Source organism: Anser anser, assembly GCF_964211835.1.
Source record: "Anser anser genome assembly, chromosome: 11".
In the NCBI taxonomy this organism is placed as follows: Eukaryota; Metazoa; Chordata; class Aves; order Anseriformes; family Anatidae; genus Anser; species Anser anser.
The window spans coordinates 819,366-845,744 of NC_139732.1; the positions used below are offsets into that span (position 1 = coordinate 819,366).

The 26,379-nt window shown below is 40.1% G+C and overlaps 1 protein-coding gene and 1 pseudogene across 2 annotated transcripts in view; one reads left to right on the top strand and one right to left on the bottom strand.

Moving 5' to 3' along the window:
* On the top strand, positions 1–25,163 carry LOC310905335 (nuclear pore complex protein Nup153-like; annotated as a pseudogene). The gene is made up of 9 exons: positions 1–144; positions 2,616–2,826; positions 4,958–5,206; positions 6,411–6,550; positions 6,633–6,758; positions 8,937–9,077; positions 22,077–22,668; positions 24,069–24,263; positions 24,778–25,163. The product of its transcript is annotated as a nuclear pore complex protein Nup153-like (transcript).
* The window catches only part of LOC310905450 (nuclear pore complex protein Nup153-like), a 148,036-nt gene that overhangs the window by 97,527 nt on the left and 24,130 nt on the right, over positions 1–26,379 (bottom strand). The gene's annotated exons all lie outside the window — the stretch shown is intronic.

A 26,379-nucleotide genomic window follows, 5' to 3' on the forward strand; every position in this document is an offset into this window, starting at 1 on the left:
AGCCCAGGAGCCCGATCAGGAGGAGGAGGAGCAGGAGGAGGAGGAGGAGGAGGAGGAGGAGGAGGAGGAGCGGCCGGCGGCAAGGTGAAGAGGCGGCGCCACCGTTTGGGCGCCGCGAAGCCCCCCTGTGCCAGGAGCAAGCGGGTGAGGAGCGGCCCCCCCACAGCGGGCCCTTCCCCCTCAGCCCACCAGTTACCCCCTTACTTACCCCCTTACCTTACCCGCCCCTTTATCCCCTTAGTTACCCCCTACCCACCTCCTTACCCCCTTAGTTACCCCCTCGACCGCTTAGTTACCCCCTTAGTTACCCCCTCAACGGCTTAGTTACCCCCTTAGTTACCCCCTCAGCCCCTTCCTAACCCCCTCAGTTACCCCCTCAGCCCCTTCCTAACCCCCTCAGTTACCCCCTCAGCCCCTTACTTACCCCCTTACCCCTCTACCCAGCCCATTACCCCCCTCCTCCCCCTCCCCTTCACCCCCAGCCCGCTGCCCTCAGGACCCCCAGTGCCACCCCCAGGGCTTTCCCCGCTCCCTGCACCCCTCCTCAGCCCATCATCAATTCTCTGAACGTTACCTGCCAGGCTTTGCTTCTCGTTTGTGCTGTAGGGTACAGCAGGTTGATGGTGAAAGCGGTCCGTCAATTCGGGGTGTGAAAATCCCCGTGCTGGAGGGGGGACGCGCCGAGATCCCTCCCAGCAGCTCTTTGCTAAGAAATGTCAGGACGCCCAGAGAGATGCTCTGGAGATGCCCTCTGCACATGTTTGTTCAGCCAAAACCTCTCCGCTATTAAATGAGCAACGTAGCTGAGGGGATTGATTATCATATGCAAAACCAAGGGAGCGCTACGCATGGATAGCTGCTCAATTAGGTTTTTATCACTTGCAGAAATGCCAAGTCCCTTATACCACATATTGACAATCAATCTTGTCCATCTAAAGCTGGCCTGGAAGGGCAATGCAAACATTCCCCACGCTTACAGAGCAACCGTTGAAACCTCTGGCTTGAACAGTGCATTAATGTTGAAAGTGCCATAGCTTGCGTGTGCCGACACTGTGTAGCTAACTGATAAACCTTACACGTGGATTGAAAATAATCAGTGGAGATGGTTTTCTAACTTTTCCATTGTCTGTTATCTCTGCGTGTTTTCCAGTAGGTTTATTTAAAGAGTGTGCCAGAGCAAACACGTGCGTGGGGATATCTGGGGGATTCTGCACAGAGAATGGCTGCTGCACATCCAGCGCAGATCAAATTAACAGTAACTTATCGGGGAAGAGTTTTAATGATTTGATAAATAGACAAACTGATAGGTGTTACATGTGTGCATTTATTATAGCAGTTAGCTTTGTAACCAGACGAATCGTGCAAATGTTCATAACGTAAAAGGACGAGCTTTGAGCAGATAGCTTGCTTAGAGCATTTGTCAATTAATTTCAGTTTATTTTCAATATCATGTCCACTCTGCAGAAGGTTCTGTGGCTTAATGTTAATTGTCTCTCAGTGATGCAGTTGGGGAGGCACGAAAGCGACCGATGCGATTTTGTGAGGTTATACCTCTGGTTCTGATCCCTACCCCGCTGTTTTTCTCATCCTTCCCCCTACAACTTTAGTCGATAAGTCGATTCTTAGAAATACTTAAATAGATGTGTTTTGTGTGCTTGTGATCCTAATTACAGCCCACCAAACCCTCTGTCTCTTACCATTAAGCTCTGAAGGTGCCTGGGCACTGTAGGCAGTATAGTTAGCAGCTTCAAAGTTCCTGGGAACTAGTCCTGGATCTAATTTACCTTTTTTTTTTCCCCCTGCCTGCAGGAGGGATGATTAGCAGGATGCCTAGCTCATGATTGTCAGCTTTCTGGATATTAATTTTTATTATTAATTTTTATTATTAATTATATTCATTTATATTAATTTATCTTTTATTTAACCGTAGTTCCTGGGGCTTTTGGTCAGGTGGGAATTCTCCGATCGTACCCGATGTATGCCGCAGAGTCAGTCTTCTACAAAATACAGCAACAGCTTTAGAAGGCTCTTGCAAGAGGAGGTGCTGGTGCTATAGCTATAGCTGTGTTTCTTGCAGGACATCTTCTGGGTTAGCCTGACTGTTGAGAGCAGAACTGTTTTTTGTGCGTATAGTCACTGCAATTCAGCATTACTAAAATTGAAAATATTTAGATTCACTGATTTTAATGGGTAGTATGGTCCTGACTGTCGCAGTAGATAATTGCTGAACTTCTGGTTTAGTTGGTTTTCACGGGAGGGTGCGAAGAGGAAGAGTCCTGGAACAAGTCTGTAGGTCAGGAGCTGTTCAGGCGTAGAGTTTCCTGATAGCCTTGCAGATTGACGACCTGCTGGTGAATTTTGGCAGAGGTTTCAAAACTTTGAACCTTGCCAAGGTCACTTGGAAGTGCAGAAAGTGATAGGTAGTTGTAAATCAATCTTAGGTGAATTTAGGTTTACCAGAAGTGTAGCGATCCTATGCCAGGGATCAACCTCGTCGTCGTCTTCTGAATATTTGCTGTATAATATCTGTCTTCAAGGTCCGTGGAAGGTGGTATCCCAGCATATGCTGTTGACTGCGTTTCTGTAATTAAACAAGTGTTTTTTCTTTCAAGCAGGGATTAATTAGCAGAATGACAGAAACTGTGAAAAATATTGTACCGGCCTGGCTGCAGAAGTATTTCAATAAGCGTGAGGAGGAGTGTGTAGACAGAAATGAATCTGCAAACCAGGAGGAGACTCCGGTAAACTATCACCACGATTATTCAGATGAAGATACCATAATCGATGAGAGATTCACGCCTGAACCAGCAGGAATTAGTAGACGAGGTATGTGAAAAATCATTTGGAATTCTGGCCATCTGTATTTATTCACAGATTTCTAGTTTTGAATCTGAATTTCAAAAGGAAATTGGAATGAGGGTTTTGACAGAATGAAAAAAAAAAACAAACAATCAAAAAAGTCGAAACAACTGTTTGTGAAACCGTCTTAGCTTTAAACTGTATACACAGTTACGAAGCATACATCTTATGCTCTTGGAAGGCATCAGTTAACTTTAGGTACTCTATTAGCCAGGTGCTAAATGCTGAAAATAAGTCATTTGCAAGTGTGCTGGGTTGCATTTTCCATCTTTTAAAAGATATGGAATGAAAATCTGTCTAATTGCCTAAGGCAATTAAAAAAATTAATTTGTTTTGCAGTCTTCGAAACAAAAGACTAGATGCTAGAATGGCAGAGGAAAATTCCGTCTCGTGTCCTGAGTTTGTTTGTTTTGTTTTGTTTTTTTTTGTTCTGGGCTTTGATCAATTTAGTAAAGTTCCTTGTTAACTTGATGGTGAACTGGGGAACTTGTGCACGGATGTGGTTTATGAGATTATTATCCTTAAAATATTCAATAATTTTAAGGTCTACGCGGGGGGAGGGGGTGTCTTTGAAAAGGTATTTGACCGTTGGCAACGAGGTTTGCAACTCCTTTACCTCATGAAAGATTAATTTGTCTTATATCCAGTGCCTCTCACTGTTCCTGTAGTCCTGTTGTATAAATTTGCATCTATTCTTATTTGAGTTTCTCTTAAATTAGCTGTTTTGGGGAAGTCAGCTTTTAATAAGTAAAGAAGTTTTGTCTGAGCGTGCGTAGGTAACCATAGATAATGTGGAAAGTCAGTTGCTTCTGTTGTTGGCAGAATCAAAAAATAAGGAGGAAATATCTTTGCCTCCAATCTCATCTAATTGTAAACAAGGAGATTGATGGCTTTCTGTGTAGCTGTAGCTTGGGAATGAGTTTGGAGAAAAGAATAGAGAAGGTCTTCGTGACTGAGGAACACATGTTGGCTTTCCTATGTAACTGCGTGAAAGGAGCTTTCATTAAGAACAGCTGCACTGCAAGCTTGCTAACTCCAGGAGATCAGGAGCAGGTGGACACCCTGGAACCTTTTGCAGCTTATGTTGCTGTCCGTGGGTGTTGCTTACTATGCTTAAGAATAAGATTATTTTTTTTAATTATTACTACATTTTGAAACCAATGTGTTTCTTCAGTTCTGAGGTATCAGTGTGCTGGAGCCTATATTGGGTGGCCTTCCGCCTGAAGAACTTTCTGTATCTCAAACGGTGCTGTCCTAAAAATCTGCTCATGGTTTGGAGAGCTAATTAGTGGTACTGCAGTGGTTATGAAGATTGAACTAACTAGTTTAAGCTTCAGTTCAAGTATCAAGAGGATAGTGGCTCAAAGTCATTTGAATTGCCCAGATTCCTGGGAGAGACAGTAGGCTTTCGTCAGGCAAAATACCCATGAATAGTTCCATTCATTTAGCAAGATAGACTTCAAGGCCACCTATTCCAGGCCACTGGCATTGTTTGCAGACCCTTTGCTTCAAGAGGGAAAAATGCTCATCTGGTTACTTGGGTCAACATCCTTGTCCCTTGGGTCAAATTCCCAATAGTTAATGGGTAGGAGATGATGTTTTGCCTCTAACGTGAGCTGATATGGAAGAACTTGGGAAAAAAGTACTGCAAACGTTCATTTTCATGTTGTGTATTCAGATTAATATAACCTTTGTTCCAATATTATGGAAGCTGCAGTGTTATCTGTAATTTACCGTGTAATCTCAAATTTTGTAAAGCTTATTGCAAGCTGTACATGGGAGAAGGAGTATATATGTTTGATTTAGTGAACGGCCAAGTCAGCGTTAGAGCATTTGAGCACGGGGTCAGAATGTGGTGTTGTAAAACCTCATAGTTAACTACTTCTGGATGCAACATTAATACTGTGTATCGCAAGCAGTGTTGTTGTTGTAGCCAGACAGTTAGATGCAACCGTATCTGGGTGAGGAAGAAGTTAAATTTGGCTTCTCTCTTTTTGCGCTTAGAACTTGGCAATAGCATGGCTGTCGATAGGAAACAGGTTTTGGCTTCTGTGAGCTTGTCTATAGCAAAGCTAATTATCTCCCTGTTCTTGTCTAGAACCATCCACAAGTAGATCAGCACTGAACTTCCCAGTTGTGTTAACAAGGCCCTCTCTTCATCGGAGCCGTCTGAATTATACCACGTTGGATTCTCCTGTCCCACCTTGTCAGCCCTCGACATCTTCTATATTTGGCATTGGCAGTCCTAGGCTGTCCTTGATAAAAGAAATAGAAGATTCTACCTCTCAACAAGACGATGATAACATCTCAACAACCAGTGATTCCTCCTCTAGAGCATCTGATGAAGGTGATTTTTGTGTTCTCTGTTTAATTGACTTTTTTTTTAATGTGAAGTACCTTGCGTTCTTTAATATTCCACATCACCTTAGTAAATAAAATAGGTGAATGTCAACTTTGGATGCGAGAATTAAATTGAATTTTTAGTGTTTTAGAAGTATATAATCCTATCACCTTTTTAATAGAAGCGTGCTTTGGAATACGTTTATGATACCCTGATGTTAGAAAGAGTCAATGCTGAAATATACACATTCAGCTAGGTTATATGTAAATTTTGAACTGGGACGGTAGGAAATCAGGCTGACTTGCCGTAACTTGACAACTAGGCTGATTGTCTAGAAGGAAGAGTGACTCAGAATATCTAACAGACAGCTGGTTAAATGTGAATAAGTGCAGGTGACAAATAGGAACACGAGATGTTTTCCTGTGTTTCAGCAAGAGAAGATAAAGAAACTACTCTGACATAAGCTATAGGCTGTTTTTTGACCTTTCTTGGTAGAAGGCTTCAGCTGTCAATACTTTCATGTCTTTTGCCAAATTCATTGAGGAAAGCACACCATTTTAAAATAAAAAATAAGCATCGTGTCGATGTAGGTTGGTACGTAGGTCTTCTCGCTGAAAGGGCGAACAGCAGGTTTGCAGCTTTTTCTAGTCCCCCATATAGACAGGGACTGACGTGTGCTCAGCAGGTTTTCCAGAGAACTTTTGTACAGCTGAGTAGTAGAGTTGCTGGGCTTTAGCAATATAACCTGAGTGCACTAGAACTTTCTGGTGTGTCTTCGTAAAACATACATGGGCAGAAGATCGTTAACTCTTAGAGCAGCCTTTGGGGAATCTTCCAGGTTTAAAACCTGTGCGATTATGATCTGTGCTGGCCTCCAGCCTTTTACCAACACAGAAAAAAGCTTTGTCCGTACAAATGCACTGATGTTTATGCGGTCCTCTTTTATCTTAGCCTGAAGGAAAAAAATACCTGCATTGGAAGCACAGTATTAACTTGGTAAGATTGGTGAAAACTACTTGCAGCTCTGTGAACAGTTTTCAAGTTTGTAGGTGATACTTGGTTTTCAGTCTGTACGTGAAGTTGATCTATTTAAAGAAGCTGAAGTCATGCTTATTTTTCTGTATTGAAGAACTTGAATTAGTGTGATCTTTATTGTTAAAGTTCTGTACGTACGAGAGGCATTTACATCTAGCATACGTCATTTTGGCAGATGTTGCAGTTTTAAAAAATACTTCATCGTCACTGCTCTGGCCCACAGAAGCTGAAAGAACTCATTCCCTCTCGCAGCATTCTGCAGCTAGCTCTAAGAAACCTGCATTCAGTTTATTTGTTTTTGGAGGACTGTGTCCTGTAAGTACTGCACAGTATTTCTTTTAATCAGTTTGAATGTGTACCTGTTTTTCTATCCACTTCTCATACTGTGTTTCCGTAGGTACGTGGAAGCACGTCTGTTTTTAAGCAAAACCAGCTTGGGTTTTCTCCATTTTACCCCGGAAAGACGGCCTATGCCGGTGGTGCAGCTGTAAGATCAAGGCAGCCAAAGACGGAACCTTATCAGGTATGAGAAAAGTAGTGTAGTGGGAAATAGTGATGGAAATAAAAAAAGCAGCACTGCCAAAGGAGCTTTGAGCAGGGAGCTGAATATGTGGTAACAGTTGCTCTTCTGCCCTCTTGGTCTACAAAAATAGACGAGATTGATTTCTGTTTAAATTCTTTAATGACAGTTTTTACCACAGGTAATACTTGTCAGAAAGAACAAGAATGACAGTTTGGGCTAGTTGTTGGTAGTTGGGGTTTCCTCTGTTGTTAGGTCTTTCAAAAAATTCCATTCAAGTGCCATTGTCTGCCTCTGACTACATTACGTTAAAATAACTTGATGCAAAAAAACCAATGACAGCATAACTTTGAAAACTTGTGTTTATGGTAGCAAAAGCTACAGTAGTCAAACCTGGCTAATATTTATCTGTGGATCTTCTTTTCCAAGCATGCCTACATTCATGCTATGGATATGTTGTATAAACCTGCAGTCTTTGAAAATATCTAAAATCAACTTTGCTGATCCTTTGTTCTTCTGTTACACAGAGGCATGCAGGACTAAATGCAGTCCCAAGATAAGCAGTAACATGCTTTCTGTTTTGAACGATTCATATAGTTCTTGGAGAGAGTTATTTGCCCCCAAGAGTTCTTGGAAATAGCAAATAAAAACTGCTGACAACTCTGATTAGCTAGAGCTGAATCGAAAAGGAAAGTCAAATCAGGTTTGGTAGGAATGTATTTAAATGAAAGTGACTTTTATCGATAAATCAAAAGGAATTTTAAGAAAATGAAAACGCGGGTTTGCTGGCTCTGTTCTGACAGTCCATTTGTGCAACGGAAAAAGGGCAGTACAAGTACCTCACTTACGGGAAACCTTGAAACCTTGTGGTGCAAAGCTGGGAACCCTCTTTGGTCGGCTATTTTTGTTTTTTACAATATTACTGCATTATGGTAAAAAGAGGAACCAAAATACTAGGCTTTTAAAGGAGAGAGTAGCTTGCTTCTTGCTGCTTGCTGTGAATGACAGCAAGGTACTAGAGAGTCCAGCGAAGGGCCACCAAGAAGATCAAGGGACTGGGAGCACCTCTCCTCTGAGGAGAGGCAGGGACTGCTGGGCCTGTTTAGTATGGAGGAGATGAGGTTCAGGGGGGATCTTATTGGTGTATATAAATACCTGAATGGATGGTGCAAAGAGCATAGAGAGCCATTGTGTTTTCAGCGGTGCCCAGTGCCAGGTCAAGAGGCAACAGGCACAAACTGAAACGTGAGGCTCTGTCTGAGCATCAGGAAATGCTTTTGCACTGTGCGGCTGATGGAGCCCTGGCACGGGTTGCCCGGAGAGGCTGTGGAGTCTCCCTCTTTGGAGGTCTTCAAGAGCTGACTTGACATGGTCCTGGGCAACCTGCTCGGGGTGGCCCTGCTTGAGCGGGGGGGTAGACCAGGCGATCTCTAGAGGTCACTTCCAACCTTAACCATTCTGTGGTTCTGTGAGTCTCACTTGTGTTTTTACATGCTGCGTGGTCTGCTTCCTGTCTTCACATCGTGTGATAAGCACAGTGTGGTTATATGAGGGGTTTAACCTGGGAAGAAAAAAAGTCACACCAAAGGAAGTTTTCGACTGATATTTGAAGTTGGGTGGTGCAAATAAACAGTTTACTTTTTCAGTGTAATGTTTAGATCTGTTACAGTTTAAATCAGATCTTTATCTTTTAAGACAAAGATTTGCAGCCAACTTTAATCTTGGGGGAAGGGAGGAAGCAAGAGAGAAGTAAAACTAGTTCCTGGTTATGATTGTATACACTGATTTTAAGATGGTACACTTAGACCATCGTGAAACTCTGAGGTCTGTGTTGTTACTGAAAATGCTTTCTGTACCACAAGCCTTTTCTTGAGTTCTGTTTCCCTGATTACTGCTTCGGAGGCCTTAGCAGTCCTAGCATCATCCGTCTTGACCTTTTACAAGTACGGAGTTCTTTTATTGCTCGTGCAACAAGCACGTGCAAGATGCACTGAGGCCCAAGGTAAACTTCATTAAACTCCGAATGTATTCTCTTCTTTATGGCTTAAAATCCCAGTGACTGCATTTTTCTCTGTCATCAGAATATATTGATTGTATCATCAGTGTAGCCTTGGGACGTAAAATACATGCCTCTTTAGCTCAGAATTGACCATTGTAACACTTAAAATGCTAATTTTTCAGGCACAAAAGAGAGCGAAAGCTGGACAAGAAACTGTGTGGTCCCGCGCTACGTTAAGTACCTCAGCACGGCGCATCTTGGAGGCAATGGAGAAGCTGTCAAGCCCTTTGTTGGTAAATAGCACTTCTTTTAATCTGTTTTTGCTTCATGTGTTTATAAAACTTAGTAAATGTGCCATCAAAGCATAAAGATAAAATTATTCTTCCTTACGTTGTGGCCGGTTTAATTTATTGCGCTGTTTCTTCAACAGGATGCTAAAAGAATGGCATCTGTTTTGCTGCTGTGTTGTGTAAGTTGACCATGAACCCCCACATTTTTGTTGCAGGGAACCCTCTCTCTCAGGAGAAAAAAATTGCCCTCTAATAGTTATGCTTTGTTTTTTCCTCAGCCTCCGGACATAGATAAACCGGATATTACTGACTTCCAGTCCAAACGAAGAAAGGTAAGAACCAATAATGTCTTAAGCTGAGGTAGATAACTTTTTCAATGCTTTATCACTATTAGAAAAATTTTCTCAAACCTCAGTGACAACATAGACATCAAATCAAGTTAATATTGGCATGTATCCACAGTAGATGATGGGCTGTGAAGATTACTCAGGTTAAGAATTATGTTATCTTTGTAAGTTGAGAGCAACAACTCTAGAACACACCAAGTCGTTTTATCTTGTCCCCCAACTTGGGGTGAAGCTGCATATTAAAATTCCTGTTGAGGCAAGTTTGCTCTTAAAGAAATGATCACAAATAGAAAAATACTGATTGAGTGGTCATATAGACTTTGTACAGACTTCCGTGTTCATTCGGGCACAGAAAACTAGTTTTTGTGCTTTTTATCACCATTCAAAGTAAAGAGGAGGAAAATTGTTAATTTCCGACGCTATAAATCTTACGCTCCTAAATTCCTATTTGGAGGTAGCACAGAACTGGTGATAATGCTGTGGTAAAGCATGATTTCCTTTCATTTTGTTTAAAAAATGAAAACTAGTCATCTTTTTTTGATGACTTTAGTTAGGGGTATCATTAAATTGCAAAACTGTACCAGGCACAATAGCTCTTGGTGTATTAAATGCCTAACTGGGGGAATTAATATTTTTCATTTTTACCTTTAAAACCAGCGATGAACCATCGTTGGAGTCTGATAAATTTTCCATAAAATTAAATGGGCATCTCTTTCTGCGAAAACATCTGTGTTTCCAGTATCAGTCTGAGTGTACAAATGACCACTTGTTAAGTGTATGGGCTTCTTAGGCTGGAAATCAAAGTGGACAGTAATACTGGTTGCTTATTGCTTTTAACTCTTTCAATCTCTGTATTGTTTAGCCAGCACAATCTCCATTTGGTAAAGTTCTAAAATGAATGTAGCAGCAACTGCTTAGTTTTTAGGGGGGTAGAGGTTTTTTTTTTTCTTTTTCTTTTCCGACGCTATAAATCTTACGCTCCTAAATTCCTATTTGGAGGTAGCACAGAACTGGTGATAATGCTGTGGTAAAGCATGATTTCCTTTCATTTTCTTTAAAAAATGAAAACTAGTCATCTTTTTTTGATGACTTTAGTTAGGGGTATCCTTGGGCTTATTAAATTACAAAACCCTTAGATGACCACTTGAAGATCAGGTGACTGAAGGAAATAACAAGATGTGCAAACTTTTCATCTTCTGTTCTAATGAGCAAAGGGACAGTGTCTCAAGAAGTTTCTGTGCTAATTCCTTGATTGGATGGATGTATAATTAAGTTTACAATCACTTCAGAGTTTACAAACATCTCAGATTTCCTGGACCATCTTTTCACCATCTGCCAAATTACAAGGGCATGGAGAAGTGAAGTATATCATAAATATTATCCAAATAACTAAAACCAAATCTGGTGTGAATTCTCAGTTATATTATAGCAATACACCTGTGATAAGGCATTAAGAAAGATCTGCCAGATTTGCAACAGAGAGCCTGAAATTGTCAGCCACTAAATGAATGTTGCACGCAGCTGTCAGTGGGTGAAAGGAGATAGATTGTCTATTCATAATACTAGAATTCATAATGGTGGCGGGAGAAGGGTAGCCCGTGATGAGAAGCAATTATTTGCTGAGGAGACGATCGTGTGTTTTCCTGCTAAAGTGAACATGCGGTTGACGGAACACTTGTGCACTCAGGCTAAACTTCTGCAGTGGGTAGCAGTGATGTGGTATTTTTCTTATTTCAAGGAGCTGTACCAGGCAGAATAGCTCTTGGTGTATTGAATGCCTAACTGGGGGAATTAATATTTTTCTTTTTTACCTTTAAAACCAGCAATGAACCATCGTTCACTCGAAGTAGATTTGTGAACTTACATAAAACATGTCTTATTCAAGGTTTCAAACTGAATGTAATATTTTTTAGAAAGATGTATTTTTATATACTTTAGAGAGAGTGTGAATTCTATTACTAAGAGCTGGGAGATACTGTGAAATTAAAGCTGCAGCGTAAACAAAAATTTCCTGTTGGTATTGATTTGAACAATAGCATGCTTCCTAAGACTGTATTTTCTGATCCTTAAGACCGCAGGCGGAGCCATCGGTAAATCTTGTAGCCTTTAGGGTTTGTTTTCTGTCTGACAGTTCAGTTAAGTCAGTTTTGCAGAACACGCAGTGGTCTGTGTTAAAAATTAACTCTGGTCTGTGAAAATGCTTTGAAAAGGGAAGTCAAACCCACTACGTGAAGTGCATCTAATGCACATGTAAAGCATTGGATCATATTTTAATGAATGAGATTATTGTAAGACTGACAAGTTGGTTTTTTTGAGTGTGTTCTATTGTTTGTGTAACTTTGAAGAGGGAAAATGTAGGGGATGTGAAGCCCAGAAGCCTGTATAATTAGTTGCTTAACACTTCGAATGTTAAATTAATGAATTAAGCTACTGAAAAAAAAAAATCACAGTGTGGGCAGAGGAAAAGATAGGAGCATATTCTAGGAACATGGGTTATTTTAATTATGGTAGCATGAATTATTTTGTCTATGAAGCTAACTGCCAAATTTTGAAATGGAATTCAGTCAGACTTTGGCTACTTATATATAGCTTTATGGATTTCGTTACTGGTTTTCTGGTGATTTCCCTCTACAAGTTGAACGGTCTTCAGAATTTTCAAATCGTATTCACTGAGTGCCAAGACCGATGGGGGGAGGTTTATAGTTCTGTAATTTGTTTTCATCAATAAATATTGGAATTAATTTGGGTGGACGTAAGGATAAATTGATTGCTGTTTCCCTTTCAAAGCTGGAATCCCAGAATGCATTCCAGCCTCCACCTGTTAAGAGACTTGTGACACCAACGGTAAACCGTCAACCGATGCGTTATACGCGGTATTCTGAACCATCACCGACTTCAACTACTCAGTCCAGCAAAATTTGCCAGAGAGTAGACACAAAGTTCCAAGTGAGTACATTTTTGAGTCCTTATGTGCCTGTTTTTTTTTTCCAGTCTTGGAATGTTTCTCAAACCAATTGTTATCCTATCTTTGCAAAAAGTACTGATAGTATGTTTGAGGCGAGCTTTAAGGCAGTGGGAACCATTGTGAAATAGATTGAGCTTTTATGGATTTAATTCTGTTTTTGGAACACTCAGTGTCTTGTGGTTGTTTTCACGATGTCATGATGTGCTATTGAGTCATCCTGTTGTCAGTGAAAGAATATTAAAAGACAGAAATGTTTTCCTTTTATATTCTCATGTACACAAAGCTGTCACTGATGAAACATGCTCGTGTTCTGTGTAAACTATTCCAGGTGAGCTATGTGCTCCAAGTGAGAGTTCTGACAATGTGCTGAGTTATCGGTTTTGATTGCTTTGGAGTAGATGGAGTCTAATAAATTTTCCATAAAATTAAATGGGCATCTCTTTCTGCGAAAACATCTGTGTTTCCAGTATCAGTCTGAGTGTACAAATGACCACGTGTTAAGTGTATGGGCTTCTTAGGCTGGAAATCAAAGTGGACAGTAATACTGGTTGCTTATTGCTTTTAACTCTTTCAATCTCTGTATTGTTTAGCCAGCACAATCTCCATTTGGTAAAGTTCTAAAATGAATGTAGCAGCAACTGCTTAGTTTTTAGGGGGGTAGAGGTTTTTTTTTTCCTTGTTTGTTCATAAATGACAGAAAACAGAAAAGTATGTCCCTTTTACGGGGTTGGTAAACACAAGTTTTGATGAAAACTCTCCCCCCCACACACACAATTTTTGTCATTTTGTTTAAAATAATTACTTTCTTTGTTAGAGGATTTGACAAATTTGATTTAGTGTTCTATCAGTTTGTCCTCAATGCTGAGTGAAGCAGTGTGCTTACTTTAGCCCCAAAATTTAACTGAACTGTACCCACAATGCTGAATTAGGGAACAACGTTAAGTAGGTGAGGTGTATTCAGTGCTATAAAATTAAAAATAAATAAATAAAATAAAAACCACAAAAAACCACATGAAGTGGTTGTTGGTACTTTGTGTATTCTGTACATATTCAGCTAAGTCTTGAACTAAACTTAACTTGCAGGGGATGAGAGAGAAGACTTTGCCTGCAGAACAGCGAGCAGAACCATCTGAAAGGTATGACATCTATTAATTTAAAACTTACTTGAAGGAAGAAAGACATCTCCTTTTTCAGTACAGTCTGCACCTGAAAGGTGGTGACAGTTCTCAGTAAAAGGAATGGGAAATCCAATGAAAATTTTGTATTTTGAGGGAGCTGCAAAGTCTGGATTGTGTTTGAAGATCAATATAACTTTGAGAAAATTGTTGTTTTTATGAACGGAAGGAAGATGAGCAAGAATAAAAGTACTGATACACCACTTTTTATCCCAAGTTTATCTTCTGAGTAGGATACGAAGATGGGAAATGAGGCACGTTTTCTGTATCCACAGAAAGGATCTTTGCTATTGGAGGCCTAATTTTTTCCTTCTACAGGAAATATGGCTCATTTTGTAGTTTAACTAAATCTGTAGCGTTACAAATTTTGCTTTGACAGATATTTCATGGTTTATAACTCAGTTTACTTATAAGAAAATAATTTGTCCCTCCTAATGTTCCCTAGGGGAAAAGCTATTAGTTTTAGCTATTTAATTGCTTGCAGTTTGAAAGCTCTGTCCTAATGGGATGATTCTTTCTGAAGTATTCTTTAGAAGGTGAAGTAGGGGAAGTGAGTTACAGTTCAGGAGGATGTTTATTGATGTGTTTTTTTCTTTATTTTTTAAGCAAAAACATGGAGGAAGATTTATGATTTATTATTCTTTTTTTTAATACTCCTTTCATGATGAAGTTAATTGTCTGCTTTGAGTTCACATGAAGACCATGTGTTCTTTAGAATCATTTGAGGCCAAATGCTAACTCATCTCTAAAATAAAAAAAATCCAGCAGAATTAATTGAATTTCTTCTTGAGGAGACTGCTTTGTGTTATACTGCTTTCTTGGTTTAGGTCAAATGAGTTATCCTCCAGATAATATTGATGGCTCTTCCTTCTGGGCAAATGGTGTTTTGGGTAATAATGCTTGAGTTAAGAGACTTTGCACTCGGTTTTTAGGGGGTCGCTCTTTTCAAAGAACAGTAGCAGGGAATTTTGTTGACTCTATGCTCATCTGCCAAGCAATTCTTATGTGACCATGGGCATTCTTTGGCTTGCAGAAAGAACTCAACACTTTGTTTTGGCATCTAAAAGTTGGACTTCACAACAACCACCTTTTTAGGGGTGGAAGCGACTGGCTTTAAGGTTCTGGTACAGGTGCAATCAGGTGCTGGGTTGTAATTATGTTTTTTTCAAACTGTTCTAAATTGTCTCTGTTAGAACTCCTTTCTACTTCTCCATTTAGGAAGGAGATAGAGCAAACTCATACTGCTTTTGATTTCGTTCACAAAGTTTATTGCAGTGCCCTACCTTTTGTTTGTAGAGTAGGTAGTGGTGGTAGTGTTTTTTGTGATGCTGGTCTCTGTTGGGTGCCATGTTCTGGAGCAGGAGCACCACACTGATCTGCTGGCAAGAGTCCCTTTGGACAGTTGAGTTGGAATACTCAGTAAATCTCTGGCCCACCAATGCTATATATCTATGTGTGTGTGTGTGTGTGTATATATTTTAAACCTGAGTCCAATTGTAGATTAGACTTGCTTGAAGGCTGACAATTGTCTTTGCCCCCTTGAAGCTCACAGGTGTTAACAGAAAGAGGAATATGGGCTGTTATGGGCAAGCGATAGTTGTCTGAATGAAGATCTATTTTGATGTAAGACTTTTTTCAGAATTCTAATGGATTGACAGTTTGGATTAGAGAAAAGTCTGAGCATCTGCCTTAGGGATCTGTCTTCCTCTATGCAGTTACAGTGCTAAGCAGGCTGTTGTCAAGTATTTGACAAGTTTAGACCAGTTCTCCTCCTCAGTATTGTGGGAGTTTGACCTGGTGTCTTCCAGTGCGATCTAATGCACTTCTGTACTGACTGACTGATTGGCTGCAAGATAAGCTTTGATGTCACGGTTTTTCCAGGCATACTTCATTTTCTTGCCATAGTACTTTTGTTAGAGTTATTCCCTATTCCACTTCTGGTTTGGGTTATTTTTTCCCCATTTGCTCTTGGATTAGGATATCTTTCTGGTTTTGAGCTAGGCTTTTTTAAGTACCAGAAAAACGCCTTTGTATGCCTTACAAAAGGGATCTGTATTCATGTCTGAAAAGACTTCTGGAATGTTGGCATACCCAAACACCTCTGCTGTTCCTGCTGATGGCCACATGAAAGCCAGAGCTGCTTCTGAAGCTTAGGCCATATTACCTTGCCACACAAGTCTAAGGCGTCCCTATTCTATCAGAGCTGTTGGCAGTGTTTCCCATGTGTATGTGTGCATATGTGCACTCTTTCTGTATTTTTGTGAGCTGTTCTTTTATATCCCTGCAAAAGATACACGTGCATCGCAGAATCAGAGAACCAGTCCTATTTAAAGGAAGCACTGGAAAATAACAATCTAAATCAGCTCTTCTATTTCAGGTCTTCTGGCTTAGTCATTGTTCCCGTGTGAACGGTGCACTTATGTATGTCCTTTTCATTGCTGCTGTTAATAAAGTTTTTCCTATTTAGAACATCAAGTATTTACCAGCGTTTAGCAACTTGTGAGACAGCTTTAGTTTTTTTCTGATCAGCAGGTTTCAATTCTAGGACTAATAACAGCTCTAATATCTTGAAAAAAAAATTTGGCTGGTAATTTTTTTTTCTCTTGTTTCCCCCAACTTCTGTACTGTCGTGTGCTAGCAATGTGACCAGCTACAAATTCAGTACTGCTGCGTCCAGTGGTCTGTCTTCAGGAGTGAGTAGCGGAGGCGGCAAAATGAGAAGGGAAAGAGGAATACACTATTTATCAAGAGCTGTACAAGAACAGGTAAGTGACTCTTAAATTAATTGCTGTCACTGAGCTTACTGAAGTAACTAGCTAAGTGTGTCAGTTTTATTGCATCATAGTAAATTATAACAATACCGCTTTATTTTTGCATTGTTTTTGTTTTCTTGTGGGTTTCAGAGCAGGCTCCAATTGATTTCCTGTGTTTGAATACCTGAACTTTGCTTATGTAATTTTGAAATTTTTAATTCTCTTACCTTGGAGATTCTTCAAACTATAACATTTCTCGTTAGCAATTGAATGAATGAGTCCTAAGAAGAGAAGTAATGTTTTGGTGAAGGTTTGTATAGTTTTTCTACAGGAATGATACTTGAAACGAGTGCCAAGTATAAAAAGAAAAAAAAAGCTTAATTTTTGGTTTCATATTTAAGTCATACAGAAAGATACAGGCCAAGAGTGTGAAAAAGAGTAGTAGAAGAGAGCATTCTGCATGTCTGCTAACGATGACTCAGTTTTTGATACTCACCAAACTCATTGTGAGAGAGTTTTTTTCTCATTTTAATAGGAAAAATCTATTCCATAAAACTATGACCATGAATATTCAGATTATTTTTTCTTTTATTGGATGTTATATAAGCTGCCTGTAAGTTAATTTAAGTATTTACGTTAACATTAAGTATTTAATTAATATTAAGTTAATATTAAGTATTTAAGTTAATTTAAGTTTCAAATCATTAAATGGGACTTCCAGATGATGCAATATAAAGAAATCATAAACACTGTTGTTTATTCCTGTAACGCAAATAAAATAATGGTCCAAATATCAAAAGTTCCATAAACTTTTCAAATCAAAACTGTGAAACAGATGTAAGCTACAGGATGCACTGAATATCAGTAGTACCAACTTACATCCCTTCCTAGTCATTTCTAAGTAGATCATGATAGTACTGTACAAATTTTGGTCAGATTTCCTATGCCATTTAAAACATAACTCATCCAATCTTAGTAATCAAATAAAGTAAGTGGCAGGGATGAAAATTGAAGTTGTTAAGAGGCTCTCTTCTGATTTTTATATTTGCATCCTGATACATGGTATAGACTGTATTTACCAGAACACAATCTTCAGTGCTGCTAGTCTGACTTTCTTTGGTGCTTTTTGTGTTTAGTTTGGTTGTTGAACCTACCTGCTTCTTTAAACATTACCTTTTTCCACGTTCACTGCTGTAGTGACTTTAGAAACTTTGGCAGCTATCCCGCCTAATTTTGCAAGAGGAACACTTTCTCACTTGTCTTGAGAGTGTACTCTTAATTGAAGCCATGCGAGGGTAGTTAGAAAGGATGATGCTTCTCCAGAGCTTTGATGACTAAAGTATAGAAAAGAAAGAAAAAAAATGTGATCTGTGCGTCTCTGTTCTGCACAGGTTTTGAGTTAACTTTCAGTGTTCTTGCTGTACAGTTGTTGAATAGAGTATAATGTGGAAGCAGGCCTGCCATAAATTAAAATGACGTGGTAGACAGAGGTGGGGAGATCGGGATTTCTTCTGGAAACTTGCTTTCTCTTAATTTGTATGGATTTTTGTTCTATTTAATTTTGTTAATAAATTGGGTGGGATGGGGTGAGAAAGTAGTATGTCTTGTATAAGAAAAATTAAAATTTGCAACTTTAGGAAGTGGAGGAACCAGTGCTACCGAACATACCCCTACCCATCAGTGCTGCATCGCTGCCTCAGTTCAATTCTAGTTTCGTTGGTAGTAGCGCTGTCTCAGCGTCACCGAGCGCTGTTTCAACAGCAGCAATGAGCACGGCAACTCCAGCAGCTGCGACGGGCATGGCAAATCCATCAGAGGTGGAGGGCATGACAGATCCATCAGAGGTGGAGGGCATGACAGATCCATCGGAGGTGGAGGACTTGACAGATCTATCAGAGGAGGAGGTGGAGGACATGATTTATACAACGGCGACGTCAGGCATAACGTGTTCAACAGTGCCCTCAGGCTTGACATGTCCAATAATGGCGGCGGGCATGCCATACCTGCTGATGACAAAGGACATATCAAGGTCAACAGCGGCAACGACAAGCGTGGCAAATTCAACGGAGGCGGCAGGCATGGCAGATGCAGCAGCGATGGCGGCGGGCAAGGTAAATCTTTATGCTATAAATAATGTTTACAATGAGTATACTGCTTTATTGCGAGTTGACTTTTTCTGTGGTGCTCATGAAACTAACAAATATTAGTTTCTACGCAGCTGAATGAATTGGGGTTGTATGCCAGTTTGGGGAAAAAGGCATAAATGTTTTGATTCTGCTTCTCTCAGTCTTAGAGCCTGCCAACTCCCATTTAACGTGATTGTATAACTGCTTCAAATGCTGTGGAAGTCTGCGGGGGAAGGGGGGTGTGGACTTTATGCCAAGTTATTTATAGTGGTTTTGGCAGGGGTAGAGTTAATTTTCTTCGTAGTAGATGATGCTGTGTTGCAGATTTGTGAGCAAAACAGTGTTGGTAAGGCACTGGTGTTTTAGCTGTTGCTGAGCAGTGCTCACACAGTGACAAGTCCTTTTCTGTGTCTCACGCTGCCCTGCCAGCGAGGAGGTCGGGGATGCACAAGAGGCTGGGAGGGCACTCAGCCAGGACAGCGGAGCCCAGAGGACCGAAGGGATATTCCACACCATTTAGCATCGTGCTCAGCAATAAATGCTGGGGGAAAGAAGGGGAAGGAGTGGGGAGTATGTACAGGGTTATGGCATTTGTCTTTCCAGGTAGCCATTACATGCGATGAGTCATTAATGCTACCTCAAATTTAACAACTTTACTTCTTTACTTCCGGTTCTTTTCCCTGTTCCATTTGGAGGGAGTGAGCGAGTGGCTGTGTGGTGCTTAGTTGCCTGCAATGGTTAAACCACAACTTTATTTAAGTTATTAAATTAGAGGTAACGTGGTCATATAAGCCTCACATAGAATGAGCCTAGGGTGCAATAATTGGCATATTATTGCAATAAAATAAACATTAATCTGTTCCAGAGTACTTGAAATATTTTTTGTACGGTTTGAAGTAGACAGCTGCTTTAACATGTTGAGGTGTTTGCTGAAGTTCTTGGAGTATCATTGGGCTGAGTTTGCCGTTCTTCAGCTTCCTGGCTTGCTTTTCCGTGCATTTAGACCTAAGTAGCATCTCCAGCTTTTCCTCTCAGTTTCTGGAATTTGGTTTTGAAGATATTGTCCTATACCCACTTGGAAACTTCCCTGTGTTTTATTATTACTTTTATCTGCAAAATAACTCAAACATCAGGTTTTTCGACGTCACTGCGGGACTTCTGTTGGGTAGTGAATTCAGGTAGTTGTTGCTCTTAAATATAAACCTTTAATTCTTTTGAAAATACAGATACAACCAACAAGTACTGTTAGCAGTCCTGAGTTTGCATTTTCATCTCCAGTTGTGAAATCTACTGAGGCAGAAGTGCTACCTACGTCTTCTGTAAGTAAAATAATAAAGGAGCTTGACTTTTTTTCTTAGGCATTTAGTAGGCTGTTGCAGAACACTAAAGCAGAATCTGCCTTGATGGAGAAAAGTATGTAGGCTTCTGGCTTATAATTTGTCATTCAGCATGCGTGCTACAAATGTGAAGAGCAGCTTTCAGATTTGGTTTTGTGTGTGCATTCGATTGGAGTTCCTGTGGCTTGAGAATCTGAAAAACCTCTCTTGTTCATAGCAGATTGGGTTTACATTTAGTGTTCCCGTTGTAAAATCGGCAGAACTTTCTGGACCCAGTGGTACTCCAGTGACGCCCTTTCTTACCCTAGGTAACTGAAACTTTAGCACTTCAGATCTGAAGTGCTGATTTTCCTTTTTTTCTTTATTAAATCTTCAATCTGTCCTGTCTGCGCATGCTAGCAATTCCAGGCAGTGTTGGACTTCTGCAGTATTTTTCCAGTGACAGATCTGCTTTTATATTTTTTTTTTGTTTTGTTGCTTTTTGTTTTGCTTGTAATCATAAAGCATTGCAAAGTAAGTAGAATTTGTGAAGATTCTTATGTGAGAAGCATGAAAGCTGGAAATTCTTGTTTCTAACAAAAGTGAGTATAATCTGCTCTAACTAGGTCACATTGTGAAAGCTGTTTTTGTTTTCTTTTGTTTCAAAAGACACCACCACCTCAACCAACATCAACACACAGAAAGAGGAGGTCAAAGATTTTGCTGGTGGTCCCTTCACCACTGCCCACGTCTTAAAGGAAGGAAGCGTCTTAGACGTTCTAAAAAATCCTGGTGAGATAATGAACTCCTTTTAAAAAGATGCTGCAAAAAATACGCTAGCATTTTTTATTAAAAAAAAAACCAACACACGACTTATGGTTAATAGAGTATCTGCTATAAATATGAATGTAGGAGAGCATTACATTAAGCGCTGCGTTTGTTAGGGTGCATCTGCCCCCTTCTATTCTAAGTGGTGTTTGTTGCTGGAAGTAAAACTGCAAGATGAAAAGCAGATGGGTTGCATCTCCTTTACGTGTTAGGATGTAATTGTAAATGAGGTACTAAGAGAATTAGCCAGATAATCGGTGTTTCATTTTAAGTAAATACAATTTGTGGAATTGAAAAGGAAATGTTTGTAAAGCTCAACACTCCTGTCCCACCTTCAGCCCAGGTGAAGAAAGAATAGGAAAGAGCTTCAGTTCCAAATACATGGCGAAAGCTGCGAATCTTTGGGCCTTAGCTTACAATGGCTCCTGTGGATTAAAATTTAAACTGCAAACAGAAGTGGAGTGTTTTACGTTAAAAACCCTTTTCTGAATTTTGTTTTTAAGCAATTGCAATTGTTTTCAACAGTTTCATAAAGTGTGTCTGTGGAAGAGATATCTTTTAAGAAAAAGGGCTTTATTGAATTTGATCTTTTCCCAAAAGTCTTCTTCTAACTTACATACTTGTGAAGAAGGCAGCACATTTCTCTACTGGAAAGAGCTAAGTGAGAGAAAATACATTGTGCATTTTGTTTAAGGAAAGACCTCTGAGTGAAGTGACATTCACTTTCTTTATCGGTTTAAAAGAAGCAGAATCTAAATCCACATTGTTCAAAGACTTCATTTTTGACTAAAAAAAAAACAACAAACAAACCACAAAACAACTATGTTCAAGGTAGATTTACAAGCAACTTGAGCTGCTGTTTAAGATGCATTTCCTTTAGTCTTTCTGTATTAGTAGCTTGTCTTTCCTGTTAAAATTGCCACCTTTTAAATAAGGAGTTGTCCTGTGTCCGATGCATTTTGAAAAAGATTATAGAAAATTAGACAGTTGTTCAATTGTCTTGAGTTTTTATTATTTAATTAATATTCAGCATCTGTGGGAAAATACCGCATGGATTGCTGCTCCGAGTACAAACTTCTGTACAGTTACTGGAGTAGATTTGAGTCATCTGCTACGGAAGGAGGAGCTTTAGAAATTTGATTCGATTGGGCATCGCGTCTTAATCAAATTGTATTATTTCCATTCCACGTTGGACTGTCAGATTTCAGTCAGCTACTGTCTGTTTGTACTTGTATCGACCAGTGAAAATGTTGATTTAAAGCTTGCTTGGAAACAAAGAGTTAAATGAAGCTTTAACGAAATGTTCTGTTGTGACCCAGTGCAGCAGATGAAATTTCATCCGTTTAGATAAGATTTCTGGGGACTTCCTGTTGCGCTCGGTCTGAATGTCTAGTTGTAACCATTGGCACCTGAGCTGAAATTTTTGCCCTCTAGTAAAGTCACTTAGTTACATGTAGTGAGGTGCTGCGCTAACAGGAAGACTTTTTTTTCTTGCTTCCTAGACTTTGGATTGTTGAAAACACGCTCTTCTACGTCTGCACAACCTACAACAAGCACAGTGGTTTATACTAGGCCTGCAATAACAACTTTTTCTGCAGGTAAAGAGACTTCTAAACAAGCATCGTACTGGCAATCTGATACATGTGACCCTTTTCTGCAAAACAAAGACATAAAGGACAAATGTGTAACTTGTCAAGCTACTAAAGCGTCAACAGTTGAGAGTATGAAACAGACAGTAAGTTCAAGTCAATGCGACACCTCAAAGCCAGCAGCGCCCCCAGCAGGGATGCTGGGCTTTGGAGACAAATTCAAAACAGTACCTGGAACGTGGGATTGTGATACATGTCTTGTCCAAAACAAACCGGAAGCTACAAAATGTATAGCATGTGAGACACCAAAACCTGGAACGGGAGTAATGCCTGCTCTGACATGACCAGTGGTCACAGACAGCTCGGTGACAGTGACATCCTCCTCGAGCAGCACTGACACAACAGCCACTCTGGGCTTTGGAGACAAATTTAAGAAGGCGAAAGGCTCTTGGGACTGTGGAATATGCCTTGTACCAAATAAGACGGAAGATAACAAATGTGTAGCCTGTCAGTCTGAGAAACCAGGTATGGTCCTTTTTTTCCTGTTGTTTCCATCCTAGCCTCTGTGAATCTTGTACAGAATAAAAGTACGTTGCATATATGGAATATTTTAAGCAACACGATTCCCAGGTACGGTTGATGGGTTAGCGGCTGTCTGCAGGATTGGTTTACAGGCACTTCAGAGGTCTCAGCCCAGGTTCCAGCCTGTCGCATAAATTGAACTGATTGTGAAATGTATTAGTACGGAGCTGGATCAATGCAGATACCCCCGGCTTTGCAGCTGGTGAGGGAAGGTGGCTGAAGTGAGTGACTTAATTTAAAAACAACATAGTGATTTTTCACTGGCGAAAATGAGAACTCCATAGAAAGAGTTAAAAATGACTGCGTTTTTCTCTTTCAAAAAATAAGTAAAAAAAATTACAGAATGTGGCCAAAATGCCTCTACTCACCGTTTGTATGTAATTGAGGGGAGATGTGAAGCCAGATTTCAAGACAGTGTAGTCTTAACTAGTCTTAAGCTAAAGCAGAGAGATGCCTATGAAGGTCAGTGGTAGGCTTCAAGAAAGCGAGTGACCCGCTGGATAACTTCTTCAGGGCAGTACTGGGTTGTTTCCCATTGTGTGTGACCGTAATTGATTTTGAGCGTGGTTGTATTGTTTTTAAAATACGATTCTAATTCTAACTTTGACTCTAAATGTCATTTAACATGCCATTACATCGAAAAACACCTGTGCAAATATATCCTGGAAGAAACAAATTAAGGTGGACTAGACCGGGCTTTTGTAATCATCCTGTGCGGTAAGACTGAAATTTCATGAGGTAAGATAATGGATTTCAGACAGAGTTGATTCTCTTGGACTTCCAACCTCTGAGCGGTCAGTCGGCATCTTTGTCTGAGGCTCTTGCCATTGCAAGGAGGAATTTTGGAAATGAGGGGTTTACTGTGACCATGGTGCAGTGAATTGCACGGTTACGTTGCACTTGTCAGGAGGAAGAGCGATGCAAGTAATACTAGGATAAAAGTTTTCTGCGTGTGCTGTGGAAGGGAAGAGCCATTCTTGTCTTTCCGGTTTTGAATTTGAAGCGTTATCTTCTGCTTCTCTCTTAAAAGGCACCTTTTTTTTAAAAGGCACCTGTCAGGCCTCTTTATGGAGGTTACACTGTGGTCAACAGCAGCAGAAGCTTGTGTGCTGAACAGAGTTGTGTGTTGTTTGGAAGCTTTGAGTTCCACTCTGGTTTTTTTGTTTGTTTCTTTGTTTCTTTGTGGGTTTTTGGTGGCTTTTATTTTCTTCAGGGGCGGGGGGGGGAGTTGCGGAGTAGTTTTGAACATTTCTGTGGGATTTGACAAATCAAATTTAAAAGTTAATGCTCATTTTATAGTTCATGTTCAAACAGGATGGTTAACTGTCTTGTTTGTCTCACAGAGGGTCCAACACCTGTGACCAGTAGCAGTGCATCTGCATTTTCTGCTCCTTCTGGAGAATTTCTGGATTTAGACAAATTTAAGAAGCCTGAAGGAAGCTGGGATTGGGAGACCTGCTTGGTTCAAAACAAAGCAGAGGCCACGAAGTGTGTAGCCTGTGAAAGTGCAAAGCCAAGCACCAAAGCAGAGCTCAAAGGTAATACTTAATGATTAAAACGAGGATGCATATTCTGTGATTTATTTTTTGGTTTGCTCTGATTTTTTTTATTTTCTTACCTGTTAAGCACAATTATTTTTTCCTTTGAGGTGTGGCAAAATTATTCGTTTTTCCTGTAGGAATATTGCCTAGATAACTTCTGTTTCCACACTTTTCCCCAAGAATAAGTTTATCCTTTTTAGAGAAAAGCTTTCATTAATGACGTGCTTGTTCTTTACATGCCCTACACGTTGTTCATTTGGAGTTCAGACTAAAAACATGATCTTTCAAAGAAGTTCGTATACTTTTTAAAGCCAGGTGGTGGGCAGAAAACACAATTGTGAAAAGTTTTATGTAGAGAGGAAGCATGGGGTTTTCTTGTTTGTTTTACTGTTTGGTTGGTTGTTTGTTAAACAGTTTTGACTGGAAAGATCAGGACTAGAATGTAGTTCAAACCTTCACGTACTGCAGATACACCGTGGGTTACGGACTTGACATTCACTTATTTCTGCAGGTTTTGGTACTGCGACTGCGTCCACAAAATGCTGCCTTGCCATCATTTACATTCGGTGTTCACTCAGAGTGTTCAGGTGCAGAGTCTGCAGCTGCCTCACAGTTTATTTTGGGAAGGACAGAAGAGAAGCAGGATTCTGTCACTACTGCTGCTCCGTTAGTGTTTGGAAAGAAAGCTGACACTGAAGAGTCAAAGACACAGCCTATCTTTTCAGTTGGGAAGTCCGAGCGTACAAAAGAAGAGAGCACAGCAAAACCTATGTTCAACTTCAGTTTCGTTAAACCATCAGAGAAGGAACCTTAGCAAGCAAAGCCAGCTTTTTCATTTGGGGTCCAAACCAGTACTTCAGGTAAACATAGTATCTTTTGTCTTCACTTGTGCGCTTATGTCCATCAAGTAAGACCTCTGAAACCATACTAGAAAAAATCTGCGGGATTTGATATGTTCATGTACTAGAGCTTTAGAAAAAGTTTAATTCCTATATGCAGCATGTCTTCTGTCCTGGTTATTGATACGTACGAAATTAGTAGCAATCCCTTTTTTGATCTCAACACTAGGTTTAGACAAAAAATTGCGACACCTTAAGGAACCTGTCCTGCATCTCATACAAGCACAGAAGTTGCAGTGTCTCAATGCTAGCAGTACAGTTGGTGGTAAAATCTTTAGTAGGGTGAAATAGAGGCCTCACACTTTTCAGAGAAAAAAAGAGATTATTCCCACATACTTGCAACTATGCTGCAGAGTGTACTGCTGTTACTCTAGTGCTACAAAGGTCCAAAAATCACTGAACAGTTATTAGCCAGTTTTGTATTCCTTTAATTTGTTGAAAGACTGCAGTAGAGGATTGAAGTTTTTATTGAGGATCACTGTGTGGAAAAATTCTGATTGTTAAATGTCATTTGTATGACTTAAGAACCGCGTTTTGGAGTACAGAATTCAGTATTAATTCCAGAAGGGGTAAGGGGAAGGACATTAGCTAGTAATCCCGAACAAAAGCAGTGTATAGAGCTATACTGATTTTAATCGCAGTATTCTTACAGTTGGTCTGTTACTGAACAGATATGTTTTGGGGAGATATGGTGGCCAGGGAGGCGTGTGTGTTTGTGTGCTTCCTCTTCTAGTTAAGGTTCTGGGGTCTGGTTTAGTCAGGAAAATTCGATGAGGCACCTTGTGTAAAAGGAAATGTTAACCAGCATTTTTCAACACGGTGTAGTCCCTTAAAAGTGTCATAGATGAAAAGAGGCCATAACCGCTGGGGGAAAAAGTTAGTGGGAAACTGAGAGCAGGATCACATTCAGTAGTGAGAGAGCAGCAGCCTAGGGAAAGCTGATGAATGACTGTAACAGATAGTTCTATTTTAAGTGTAAAACAACACTCAGTACTTTATAATGGTGGTCTTACCAGAGGGTTCTTCTCCATGGCTCCTAAAAGCACGTCTTGAAGGCATTCGAGTGCAGTGAACTTAAGCTGTAAGAGTTGGGCTGGTAAGCTTGGCCTGATTTGAAGCTGTAGGCACGGGGCTATAATTTCTGAACAGGCTACAAAAGAAACTGTACCACTGTGCTTTTCAGTGCTCCGTTTAGCAAAGCCATCAAATTGTTG